Consider the following 13,280-nt stretch of genomic DNA (forward strand, 5'->3'; position numbering starts at 1 on the left):
AACTTTCTCTTGTTTCTCTCCAGACAATAGTTTAGCTCTACATTGAACTGTAGACTGTGTGTGTGTGTGTGTGGAATTGGTGAGCCTTTATCTAGAGCTGCGCGGTTGTAGAAATGTGCTTTGCAACCCGAGATAAAGACAGTTTCAGGTTGGATATCCTTAGAATATCCCACTTGAAACGGTTTTTACCTCGGTGCTTTGCAACAAACCGTGGAGCCAAACACTGTGCGCCGCTGGTTGTGGGTTAAACTAGCGGAGTAGTAGTCAGGTTCGTTAAGGTAGTCTTCTCCACGGTGTCGGTAGTTCCACGGTGTCGGTATCTTCTCCACGGTGTCGGTAGTCTTCTCCACGGTGTCGGTAGCCTTCTCCACGGTGTCGGTAGTCTTCTCCACGGTGTCAGTAGCCTTCTCCACGGTGTCGGTAGTCTTCTCCACGGTGTCAGTAGCCTTCTCCACGGTGTCAGTAGCCTTCTCCACGGTGTCGGTAGTCTTCTCCACGGTGTCAGTAGCCTTCTCCACGGTGTCGGTAGTCTTCTCCACGGTGTCGGTAGTCTTCTCCACGGTGTCGGTAGCCTTCTCCACGGTGTCGGTAGCCTTCTCCACGGTGTCGGTAGTCTTCTCCACGGTGTCGGTAGTATTGCGCTGTTATTACACCGTTCCCCTGTCAGTGTGACGGTGGACTGTAGGCTAGTTAGACCACAGGCACCATTGACTTGACGGAGCAGCGCTACTCTGTGGATGTGAGTTGACTCTTGGGACGTTATGGAGACTAGTCTACTGACTACCCTGTTACCTCTACTAACTAGTCTTATTTCCCCTGAATGTGTTTCATGGGATGTTTACAGTGCTGTTGATGTCCCCACTCTGATGATATTCACAGCTGTGTGTTGGGGTTAAAAGCCGCAGTAGGTCACGTTTTGAGGCGACCCGAACAAATTCACATAATAATCTAGTTTTGTAGACTAGCCCCTTCTCCACAGTCTACCCTCCTCTTATCTATAATAATCTAGTTTTGTAGACTAGCCCCTTCTCCACAGTCTACCCTCCTCTTATCTATAATAATCTAGTTTTGTAGACTAGCCCCTTCTCCACAGTCTACCCTCCTCTTATCTATAATAATCTAGTTTTGTAGACTAGCCCCTTCTCCACAGTCTACCCTCCTCTTATCTATAATAATCTAGTTTTGTAGACTAGCCCCTTCTCCACAGTCTACCCTCCTCTTATCTATAATAATCTAGTTTTGTAGACTAGCCCCTTCTCCACAGTCTACCCTCCTCTTATCTATAATAATCTAGTTTTGTAGACTAGCCCCTTCTCCACAGTCTACCCTCCTCTTATCTATAATAATCTAGTTTTGTAGACTAGCCCCTTCTCCACAGTCTACCCTCCTCTTATCTATAATAATCTAGTTTTGTAGACTAGCCCCTTCTCCACAGTCTACCCTCCTCTTATCTATAATAATCTAGTTTTGTAGACTAGCCCCTGCACAGTCTACCCTCCTCTTATCTATAATAATCTAGTTTTGTAGACTAGCCTACCTGCACAGTCTACCCTCCTCTTATCTATAATAATCTAGTTTTTGTAGACTCCACAGCCCCTTCTCCACAGTCTACCCTCCTCTTATCTATAATAATCTAGTTTTGTAGACTAGCCCTTCTCCACAGTCTACCCTCCTCTTATCTATAATAATCTAGTTTTGTAGACTAGCCCCTTCTCCACAGTCTACCCTCCTCTTATCTATAATAATCTAGTTTTGTAGACTAGCCTACCTGCACAGTCTACCCTCCTCTTATCTATAATCATCTAGTTTTGTAGACTAGCCTACCTGCACAGTCTACCCTCCTCTTATCTATAATAATCTAGTTTTGTAGACTAGCCCCTTCTCCACAGTCTCCCTCCTCTTATCTATAATAATCTAGTTTTGTAGACTAGCCCCTTCTCCACAGTCTCCACAGTCCCTCCTCTTATCTATAATAATCTAGTTTTGTAGACTAGCCCCTTCTCCACAGTCTACCCTCCTCTTATCCTCCTAGCCCCTTATCTATAATAATCTAGTTTTGTAGACTAGCCCCTTCTCCACAGTCTACCCTCCTCTTATCTATAATAATCTAGTTTTGTAGACTAGCCCCGTCTCCACAGTCTCCCCTCCTCTTATCTATAATAATCTAGTTTTGTAGACTAGCCCCGTCTCCACAGTCTCCCCTCCTCTTATCTATAATAATCTAGTTTTGTAGACTAGCCCCTTCTCCACAGTCTACCCTCCTCTTATCTATAATAATCTAGTTTTGTAGACTAGCCCCTTCTCCACAGTCTACCCTCCTCTTATCTATAATAATCTAGTTTTGTAGACTAGCCCCTTCTCCACAGTCTACCCTCCTCTTATCTATAATAATCTAGTTTTGTAGACTAGCCCCTTCTCCACAGTCTACCCTCCTCTTATCTATAATAATCTAGTTTTGTAGACTAGCCTACCTGCACAGTCTACCCTCCTCTTATCTATAATAATCTAGTTTTGTAGACTAGCCCCTTCTCCACAGTCTACCCTCCTCTTATCTATAATAATCTAGTTTTGTAGACTAGCCCCTTCTCCACAGTCTCCCCTCCTCTTATCTATAATAATCTAGTTTTGTAGACTAGCCCCTTCTCCACAGTCTACCCTCCTCTTATCTATAATAATCTAGTTTTGTAGACTAGCCCCTTCTCCACATCTACCCTCCTCTTATCTATAATAATCTAGTTTTGTAGACTAGCCCCTTCTCCACAGTCTAACCCTCCTCTTATCTATAATAATCTAGTTTTGTAGACTAGCCCCTTCTCCACAGTCTACCCTCCTCTTATCTATAATAATCTAGTTTTGTAGACTAGCCCCTTCTCCACAGTCTACCCTCCTCTTATCTATAATAATCTAGTTTTGTAGACTAGCCCCTTCTCCACAGTCTACCCTCCTCTTATCTATAATAATCTAGTTTTGTAGACTAGCCCCCCTCCTCTCCACAGTCTCCACAGTCTACCCTCCTCTTATCTATAATAATCTAGTTTTGTAGACTAGCCCCTTCTCCACAGTCTACCCTCCTCTTATCTATAATAATCTAGTTTTGTAGACTAGCCCCTTCTCCACAGTCTACCCTCCTCTTATCTATAATAATCTAGTTTTGTAGACTCCACAGTCTACCCTCCCCTATAATAATCTCCACAGTCTACCCTCCTCTTATCTATAATAATCTAGTTTTGTAGACTAGCCCCTCCACAGTCTCTCCACAGTCTACCCTCCTCTTATCTATAATAATCTAGTTTTGTAGACTAGCCCCTTCTCCACAGTCTACCCTCCTCTTATCTATAATAATCTAGTTTTGTAGACTAGCCCCTTCTCCACAGTCTACCCTCCTCTTATCTATAATAATCTAGTTTTGTAGACTAGCCCCTTCTCCACAGTCTACCCTCCTCTTATCTATAATAATCTAGTTTTGTAGACTAGCCCCTTCTCCACAGTCTACCCTCCTCTTATCTATAATAATCTAGTTTTGTAGACTAGCCCCGTCTCCACAGTCTCCCCTCCTCTTATCTATAATAATCTAGTTTTGTAGACTAGCCCCTTCTCCACAGTCTACCCTCCTCTTATCTATAATAATCTAGTTTTGTAGACTAGCCCCTTCTCCACAGTCTCCCCTCCTCTTATCTATAATCATCTAGTTTTGTAGACTAGCCCCTTCTCCACAGTCTACCCTCCTCTTATCTATAATAATCTAGTTTTGTAGACTAGCCCCTTCTCCACAGTCTACCCTCCTCTTATCTATAATAATCTAGTTTTGTAGACTAGCCCCTTCTCCACAGTCCCCCTCCTCTTATCTATAATAATCTAGTTTTGTAGACACAGCCCCTTCTCCACAGTCTAGCCCCTTCTCCCCTCCTCTTATCTATAATAATCTAGTTTTGTAGACTAGCCCCTTCTCCACAGTCTACCCTCCTCTTATCTATAATAATCTAGTTTTGTAGACTAGCCCCTTCTCCACAGTCTACCCTCCTCTTATCTATAATAATCTAGTTTTGTAGACTAGTCTCCACAGTCTCCCCTCCTCTTATCTATAATCATCTAGTTTTGTAGACTAGCCCCTTCTCCACAGTCTACCCTCCTCTTATCTATAATAATCTAGTTTTGTAGACTAGCCCCTTCTCCACAGTCTACCCTCCTCTTATCTATAATAATCTAGTTTTGTAGACTAGCCCCTTCTCCACAGTCTACCTCCTCTCTTATCTATAATAATCTAGTTTTGTAGACTAGCCCCTTCTCCACAGTCTACCCTCCTCTTATCTATAATAATCTAGTTTTGTAGACTAGCCCCTTCTCCACAGTCTCCCCTCCTCTTATCTATAATAATCTAGTTTTGTAGACTAGCCCCTTCCCCTTCCTCTTATCATCAGTCTCTCCACAGTCTACCCTCTTATCTATAATAATCTAGTTTTGTAGACTAGCCCCTTCTCCACAGTCTACCCTCCTCTTATCTATAATAATCTAGTTTTGTAGACTAGCCCCTTCTCCACAGTCTACCCTCCTCTTATCTATAATAATCTAGTTTTGTAGACTAGCCCCTTCTCCACAGTCTACCCTCCTCTTATCTATAATAATCTAGTTTTGTAGACTAGCCCCTTCTCCACAGTCTACCCTCCTCTTATCTATAATAATCTAGTTTTGTAGACTCCACAGTCTACCCTCCCTTATCTATAATAATCTTCTCCACAGTCTACCCTCCTCTTATCTATAATAATCTAGTTTTGTAGACTAGCCCCTACCCCCTCTCACAGTCTACCCTCCTCTTATCTATAATAATCTAGTTTTGTAGACTAGCCCCTTCCCAGTCTCTCCACAGTCTACCCTCCTCTTATCTATAATAATCTAGTTTTGTAGACTAGCCCCTTCTCCACAGTCTACCCTCCTCTTATCTATAATAATCTAGTTTTGTAGACTAGCCCCTTCTCCACAGTCTACCCTCCTCTTATCTATAATAATCTAGTTTTGTAGACTAGCCCCTTCTCCACAGTCTACCCTCCTCTTATCTATAATAATCTAGTTTTGTAGACTAGCCCCTTCTCCACAGTCTACCCTCCTCTTATCTATAATAATCTAGTTTTTTGTAGACTAGCCCCTTCTCCACAGTCTACCCTCCTCTTATCTATAATAATCTAGTTTTGTAGACTAGCCCCTTCTCCACAGTCTACCCTCCTCTTATCTATAATAATCTAGTTTTGTAGACTAGCCCCGTCTCCACAGTCTACCCTCCTGTTATCTATAATAATCTAGTTTTGTAGACTAGCCCCAGTCTCCACAGTCTACCCTCCTCTTATCTATAATAATCTAGTTTTGTAGACTAGCCCCTGTCTCCACAGTCTCAGTCCCTCCTGTTATCTATAATAATCTAGTTTTGTAGACTAGCCCCTTCTCCACAGTCTACCCTCCTCTTATCTATAATAATCTAGTTTTGTAGACTAGCCCCGTCTCCACAGTCTACCCTCCTCTTATCTATAATAATCTAGTTTTGTAGACTAGCCCCTTCTCCACAGTCTACCCTCCTCTTATCTATAATAATCTAGTTTTGTAGACTAGCCCCTTCTCCACAGTCTACCCTCCTCTTATCTATAATAATCTAGTTTTGTAGACTAGCCCCGTCTCCACAGTCTCCCCTCCTCTTATCTATAATCATCTAGTTTTGTAGACTAGCCCCGTCTCCACAGTCTCCCCTCCTGTTATCTATAATAATCTAGTTTTGTAGACTAGCCCCGTCTCCACAGTCTCTACCCTCCTCTTATCTATAATAATCTAGTTTTGTAGACTAGCCCTCCACAGTCTACCCTCTCCACAGTCTAGCCCCCTCCTGTTATCTATAATAATCTAGTTTTGTAGACTAGCCCCGTCTCCACAGTCTCCCCTCCTCTTATCTATAATCATCTAGTTTTGTAGACTAGCCCCGTCTCCACAGTCTCCCCTCCTCTTATCTATAATCATCTAGTTTTGTAGACTAGCCCCTTCTCCACAGTCTCCCCTCCTGTTATCTATAATCATCTAGTTTTGTAGACTAGCCCCGTCTCCACAGTCTCCCCTCCTCTTATCTATAATAATCTAGTTTTGTAGACTAGCCCCGTCTCCACAGTCTCCCCTCCTCTTATCTATAATAATCTAGTTTTGTAGACTAGCCCCGTCTCCACAGTCTACCCTCCTGTTATCCCTTGGCACATCTAAAGCCTTTTCTTTTGGGGTGCTGCTATAGGCCACCAAGTGCTCACAGTCAGTATCTAAATAATGTGTGAAATGCTTGATAGAGAACAGAGAGGTTAACAGACTTGATAGTGGATGTGATGAGAGAACAGAGAGGTTAACAGACTTGATAGTGGATGTGATGAGAGAACAGAGAGGTTAACAGACTTGATAGTGGATGTGATGTAAACAGAGAGGTTAACAGACTTGATAGTGGATGTGATGTAGAGAACAGAGAGGTTAACAGACTTGATAGTGGATGTGATGAGAGAACAGAGAGGTTAACAGACTTGATAGTGGATGTGATGAGAGAACAGAGAGGTTAACAGACTTGATAGTGGATGTGATGAGAGAACAGAGAGGTTAACAGACTTGATAGTGGATGTGATGAGAGAACAGAGAGGTTAACAGACTTGATAGTGGATGTGATGAGAGAACAGAGAGGTTAACAGACTTGATAGTGGATGTGATGTAAACAGAGAGGTTAACAGACTTGATAGTGGATGTGATGAGAGAACAGAGAGGTTAACAGACTTGATAGTGGATGTGATGAGAGAACAGAGAGGTTAACAGACTTGATAGTGGATGTGATGAGAGAACAGAGAGGTCTACTTTCTCGGGGACCTGAATATTGACTGGTTTTCATCAAGCTGTCTGCTCAACAGGAAGCTTCTCACTGTAACCAGTGTCTGTAATCTGGTTCAGGTTATTAATCAACCTACCAGGGTGTTTACAAACAACCACAGGAACAAATATTGATTATTGATTATTATTAATCAACCCACTCAAATATTGATCACATGTTTACTAATGCTGTAGAACGTTGTTCTGAAGTTGTATCCGTACCCATTGGATGCAGGGATCACAATATAGTGGCTAGTCAACCTGCACAGCCTATCTGCACTCATGTCCATCTCAAAGGACCAATGGGCACCAACATGTGAATTTCATAGGATCATGTTAAATAGTGTGTCAAATGACTAATGAGCATCAACATGTGAATTTCATAGGATCATGTTAAATAGTGTGTCAAATGACTAATGAGCATCAACATGTGAATCCATGCATAGTCCTACTCTGAGCATCATGTCATGTTAAATAGTGTCAAATGTGAGCATCAAATGAAATCATTTGCACTCATGTCAACAGTGTCAAATGTCAAATGACTAATGAGCATCAACATGTGAATTTCATAGGATCATGTTAAATAGTGTGTCAAATGACTAATGAGCATCAACATGTGAATTTCATAGGATCATGTTAAATAGTGTGTCAAATGACTAATGAGCATCAACATGTGAATTTCATAGGATCATGTTAAATAGTGTGTCAAATGACTAATGAGCATCAACATGTGAATTTCATAGGATCATGTTAAATAGTGTGTCAAATGACTAATGAGCATCAACATGTGAATTTCATAGGATCATGTTAAATAGTGTGTCAAATGACTAATGAGCATCAACATGTGAATTTCATAGGATCATGTTAAATAGTGTGTCAAATGACTAATGAGCATCAACATGTGAATTTCATAGGATCATGTTAAATAGTGTGTCAAATGAAAAGTTAATAGTCTTTTTTTTGGTGTAAATTATGACATACAGTGGGGCAAAAAAAGTATTTAGTCAGCCACCAATTGTGCAAGTTCTCCCACTTAATAAGATGAGAGAGGCCTGTAATAATGTCCATCATAGGTACACTTCCACTATTACAGACAAAATGAGAAGAAAATATCCAGAAAATCACATTGTAGGATTTGTCTCTGACTGTGTGGAGAGGAGTCTACGGAGACTCTGTGCCACTAAATGAGTAACAAAACCGGGCCAGATCATTTCAAGTCATCAGTCTCTAATCAAAGTCCAGTCCAAGTCAAGTCTCAAGTTATCAAATTTGTGACTCAAGTCAGACTCGAGTCCACGTCCTCCTATAATGATGCATTTCTGTGTAGAACAGATCAGGGACCCTCCACTTACTGTAGTTTAATCATTCTATCAGAGTCAGTGTGTCTTGTCATCGCTGAGACTCCATTCTATCTGAGTCAGTGTGTCCTGTCATCGCTGAGACTCCATTCTATCTGAGTCAGTGTGTCATGTCATCGCTGAGACTCCATTCTATCTGAGTCAGTGTGTCCTGTCATCGCTGAGACTCCATTCTATCTGAGTCAGTGTGTCATGTCATCGCTGAGACTCCATTCTATCTGAGTCAGTGTGTCATGTCATCGCTGAGACTCCATTCTTTCTGAGTCAGTGTGTCCTGTCATCGCTGAGACTCCATTCTATCTGAGTCAGTGTGTCATGTCATCGCCGACACTCCATTCTTTCTGCAGACATGGTTTAGTGACTCCATTCTATCTGAGTCAGAGCAGACTCCATTTATCTGAGAGTTCTCAGCTGACTCCAAACGTGGTCATGTCACACTGAGAAAAACGTGTGGCTGAGATTTTTTCTTCCATCTGCACAGTTCTTACAGTAAATGTTTTAGTAAAATATTCAGTTTACATTTTTAAAAAGTCGTCCTTCTTCACAGAGTTGTATGTTTTTTTAAAACTTTTAAATCAATGTTTTTTTGGTAGTGAAATATGTTAGTCTCTTGCTGATCCGTTACAGTGGAACTGTGCTGTTTGTCTTTCTGTTAATGGCCTGTTTATGTTGCAAGGGCTTCTGGGAAATGAATATAAATAACATTCCTGTTAACAACTTTCCTGTGTTCTGAAGATTATAAATGTTTTGTCCTGTCATCGCTGAGACTCCACTTGGACACTGAACCATTCAGAGTCAGTTTCATGTCAAATGATGACTCCATTGTTCTGAGTCAGTGTGATGTCAGGTGAGACTCCATTCTTCTGAGTCAGTGTGTCTCTGTCACGCTGAGACCCATTGGTCTCAGTGTGTTGTCAGTGAGACTCCATTCTGGATCAGAGTCCCTGGTCTGTCAGTGTGTCCATTCTTTCTGAGTCTCTGGACAGACCCTGGTCTGTGTGTGTCATTCCATTGTGTCAGTCTCATGTCAGACTCCATTCTTTCTGCAGACATGGTTTGTGTTCTGTGAGCAGATATTTAGCAGAGTTCTGGTCTGCACTAAAAAGTGTGTTTTTCTTCCATCTGCACAGACAGTGGTCTGTAAAGTGTGTTTCATTTTTGTCTCTCTGGACAGACCCTGGTCTAAATCAGTGTGTTTCAGTGTCTCTTCTGACAGACCCTGTTTGTCTTTCTGTTAATGTGTTTATGTGCAAGGTCTTCTGGAAAGACCCTGGTCTTCCTGTGTTCTGAAGATTATAAATGTTTTGTCTGGAACAGACCCTGGTCTCAGTTTTCTAAATGTGTCTCTCTGGACAGACCCTGGTCTGACAGACCCTGGTCTGCAGTGTTTCTGTGTCTCTCTGGACAGACCCTGGTCTGCAGTGTGTTTCAGTGTCTCTCTGGACAGACCCTGGTCTGCAGTGTGTTTCTGTGTCTCTCTGGACAGACCCTGGTCTGCAGTGTGTTTCTGTGTCTCTGGACAGACCCTGGTCTGCAGTGTGTTTCTGTGTCTCTCTGGACAGACCCTGGTCTGCAGTGTGTTTCAAGGTGTCTCTCTGGACAGACCCTGGTCTGCAGTGTGTTTCTGTGTCTCTCTGGACAGACCCTGGTCTGCAGTGTGTTTCTGTGTCTCTGGACAGACCCTGGTCTGCAGTGTGTTTCTGTGTCTCTCTGGACAGACCCTGGTCTGCAGTGTGTTTCTGTGTCTCTCTGGACAGACCCTGGTCTGCAGTGTGTTTCTGTGTCTCTCTGGACAGACCCTGGTCTGCAGTGTGTTTCTGTGTCTCTCTGGACAGACCCTGGTCTGCAGTGTGTTTCGGTGTCTCTCTGGACAGACCCTGGTCTGCAGTGTGTTTCGGTGTCTCTCTGGACAGACCCTGGTCTGCAGTGTGTTTCTGTGTCTCTCTGGACAGACCCTGGTCTGCAGTGTGTTTCTGTGTCTCTCTGGACAGACCCTGGTCTGCAGTGTGTTTCGGTGTCTCTCTGGACAGACCCTGGTCTGCAGTGTGTTTGGGTGTCTCTCTGGACAGACCCTGGTCTGCAGTGTGTGTGTCTAGGGGACATGATGTCATTGCTAATAGCAGAGAGCTCTCTGGTTGTTAAGTTATGTTATATTCCAACCCTCTCCCTGCAGTGTGTTCTCTCTGTCTCTCTGGCCAGACCCTGGTCTGCAGTGTGTCTCTCTCTCTCTCAGACCCTGGTCTGCAGTCTCCCTCTCTCTCTCTCAGACCCTGGTCTGCAGTGTGTGTCTCTAGGGGACTCTCTCTCTCTCTCTCTAGCAGAGAGCTCTCTGGTCTCTCTGTTCTATCTCCAACCCCTCTCTCTCTCTCTCTCTCTCTCTCTCTCTCTCTCTCTCTCTCTCCCCTCTCTCTCTCTCTCTCTCTCTCTGTCTCTCTCCCCTCTCTCTCTCTCTCTCTCCCCCTCTCTCTCTCTCTCTCTCCCTCCTCTCTCTCTCTCTGTCTCTCCCCCCCTCTCTCTCTCTCTCTCTCCCTCTCTCTCTCTCTCTCTCCCCCTCTCTCTCTCTCTCTCTCTCTCTCTCTCTCTCTCTCTCTCTGTCTCTCTCTCTCTCTCTCTCTCTCTCTCTCTCTGTCTCTCCCCTCTCTCTCCCTCTCTCTCTCTCTCTCTCTCTGTCTCTCTCTCTCTGTCTCTCTCTCTGTCTCTCCCCCCCTCTCTCTCTATAAGGTAGTGAAATAGAAAATAAACATAAGTGAAATAAACAATTAAAATTAACAGTAAACATGACACTCACAGACGTTCCAAAAGAATAAGACATTTTAAATGTCATATTATGTCTGTATTCAGTGTTGTAATGATGTGCAAACAGTTGAAGTACAAAAGGAAAATAAATAAACATTAATATGGGTTGTATTTACAATGGTGTTTGTTCTTCACTGGTTGACCTTTTCTCGTGGCAACAGGTCACAAATCTTGCTGCTGTGATGGCACACTGTGGAATTTCACCCAGTAGATATGGGAGATTATCAAAATTGGATTTGTTTTCTAATTCTTTGTGGGTCTGTGTAATCTGAGGGAAATATGTCTCTCTAATATGGTCATACATTGGGCAGGAGGTTAGGAAGTGCAGCTCAGTTTCCACCTCATTTTGTGGGCAGTGAGCACATAGCCTGTCTTCTCTTGAGAGCCATGTCTGCCTACGGCGGCCTTTCTCAATAGCAAGGCTATGCTCACTGAGTCTGTACATAGTCAAAGCTTTCCTTCCTTTTGGGTCAGTCACAGTGGTCAGGTATTCTGCCGCTGTGTACTCTCTGTGTAGGGCCAAATAGCATTCTAGTTTGCTCTGTTTTTTTGTTAATTCTTTCCAATGTGTCAAGTAATTATCTTTTTGTTTTCTCATGATTTGGTTGGGTCTAATTGTGCTGTTGCTCTGGGCTCTGTAGGGTGTGTTTGTGTTTGTGAACAGAGCCCCAGGACCAGCTTGCTTAGGGGACTCTTCTCCAGGTTCATCTCTCTGTAGGTGATGGCTTTGTTATGGAAGGTTTGGGAATCGCTTCCCTTTAGGTGGTTGTAAAATTTAATGACTCTTTTCTGGATTTTGATAATTACCGGCCTAATTCTGCTCTGCATGCATTATTTGGTGTTTTACGTTGTACACGGAGGATATTTTTTCAGAATTCTGCGTGCAGAGTCTCAATTTGGTGTTTCTCCCATTTTGTGAAGTCTTGGTTGGTGAGCAGACCCCAGACCTCACAACCATAAAGGGCAATGGGCTCTATGACTGATTCAAGTATTTTTAGCCAAATCCTAATTGGTATGTTGAAATTTATGTTCCTTTTGATGGCACAGAAGGCCCTTCTTGCCTTGTCTTTCAGATCGTTCACAGCTTTGTGGAAGTTACCTGTGGCGCTGATGTTTGGGCCGAGGTATGTATCGTTTTTTGTGTGCTCTCGGGCAACGGTGTCTAGATGGAATTTTTATTTGTGGTCCTGGTGACTGGACCTTTTTTGGAACACCATTATTTTGGTTTTACTGAGATTTACTGTCAGTGCCCAGGTCTGTCAGTGCCCAGGTCTGTCTGGGCCCAGGTCTGACAGAATCTGTGCATGAGATCTAGGTGCTGCTGTAGGACCTCCTTGGTTGGGGACAGAAGCACCAGATCATCAGCAAACAGCAGACATTTGACTTCAGATTCTAGTAGGGTGCTGCAGACTTTTCTAGTGCCCTCGCTAATTCATTGATATATATGTTGAAGAGGGTGGGGCTTAAGCTGCATCCCTGTCTCACCCCACGGCCTCTTGGGAAGAAATGTGCGTGTTTTGACAATTTTAACCGCACACTTGTTGTTTGTGTACATGGATTTTATAATGTCGTATGTTTTACCCCCAACACCACTTTCTATCAGTTTGTATAGCAGACCCTCATTTCCGTTCTGGTTCTGGAATCCAGTGGGTCGTCTTTAATAGTTGATTCTAAGATCTGTATATGTCGTGTCCTTGTTTGTTTAGTGTTTTCCAATTTTCCCAGAAGTGGTTGGAGTCTATCGATTCTTCAATTACATTGAGCTGATTTCTGACGTGCTGTTCCTTCTTTTTCCGTAGTGTATTTCTGTATTGTTTTAGTGATTCACCATAGTGAAGGCGTAGACTCAGGTTTTCTGGGTTTTAGTTGGACAGGTTTCTCTATTTCTTTCTTAGGGTTTTGCATTCTTCATCAAACCATTTGTCATTGTTGTTCATTATCTTCGGTTTTCTGCTTGACATTTTTAGGTTTGATGCAAGGAAGCTGAGAGGTCAAATATACTGGTTAGGTTTGATGGAGGGACGCTGAGAGGTCAAATATACTGTTTAGGTTTGATGGAGGGACGCTGAGAGGTCAAATATACTGGTTAGGTTTGATGGAGGGAAGCTGACAGGTCAAATATACTGTTTAGGTTTGATGGAGGGACGCTGAGAGGTCAAATATACTGTTTAGGTTTGATGGAGGGACGCTGAGAGGTCAAATATACTGGTTAGGTTTTCTACCAAGTGATACACCTTCACTATTACAGTGGAACGT

The sequence above is a fragment of the Oncorhynchus tshawytscha genome, unplaced genomic scaffold (assembly GCF_018296145.1).
Source record: "Oncorhynchus tshawytscha isolate Ot180627B unplaced genomic scaffold, Otsh_v2.0 Un_contig_2339_pilon_pilon, whole genome shotgun sequence".
NCBI lineage: Eukaryota > Metazoa > Chordata > Actinopteri > Salmoniformes > Salmonidae > Oncorhynchus > Oncorhynchus tshawytscha.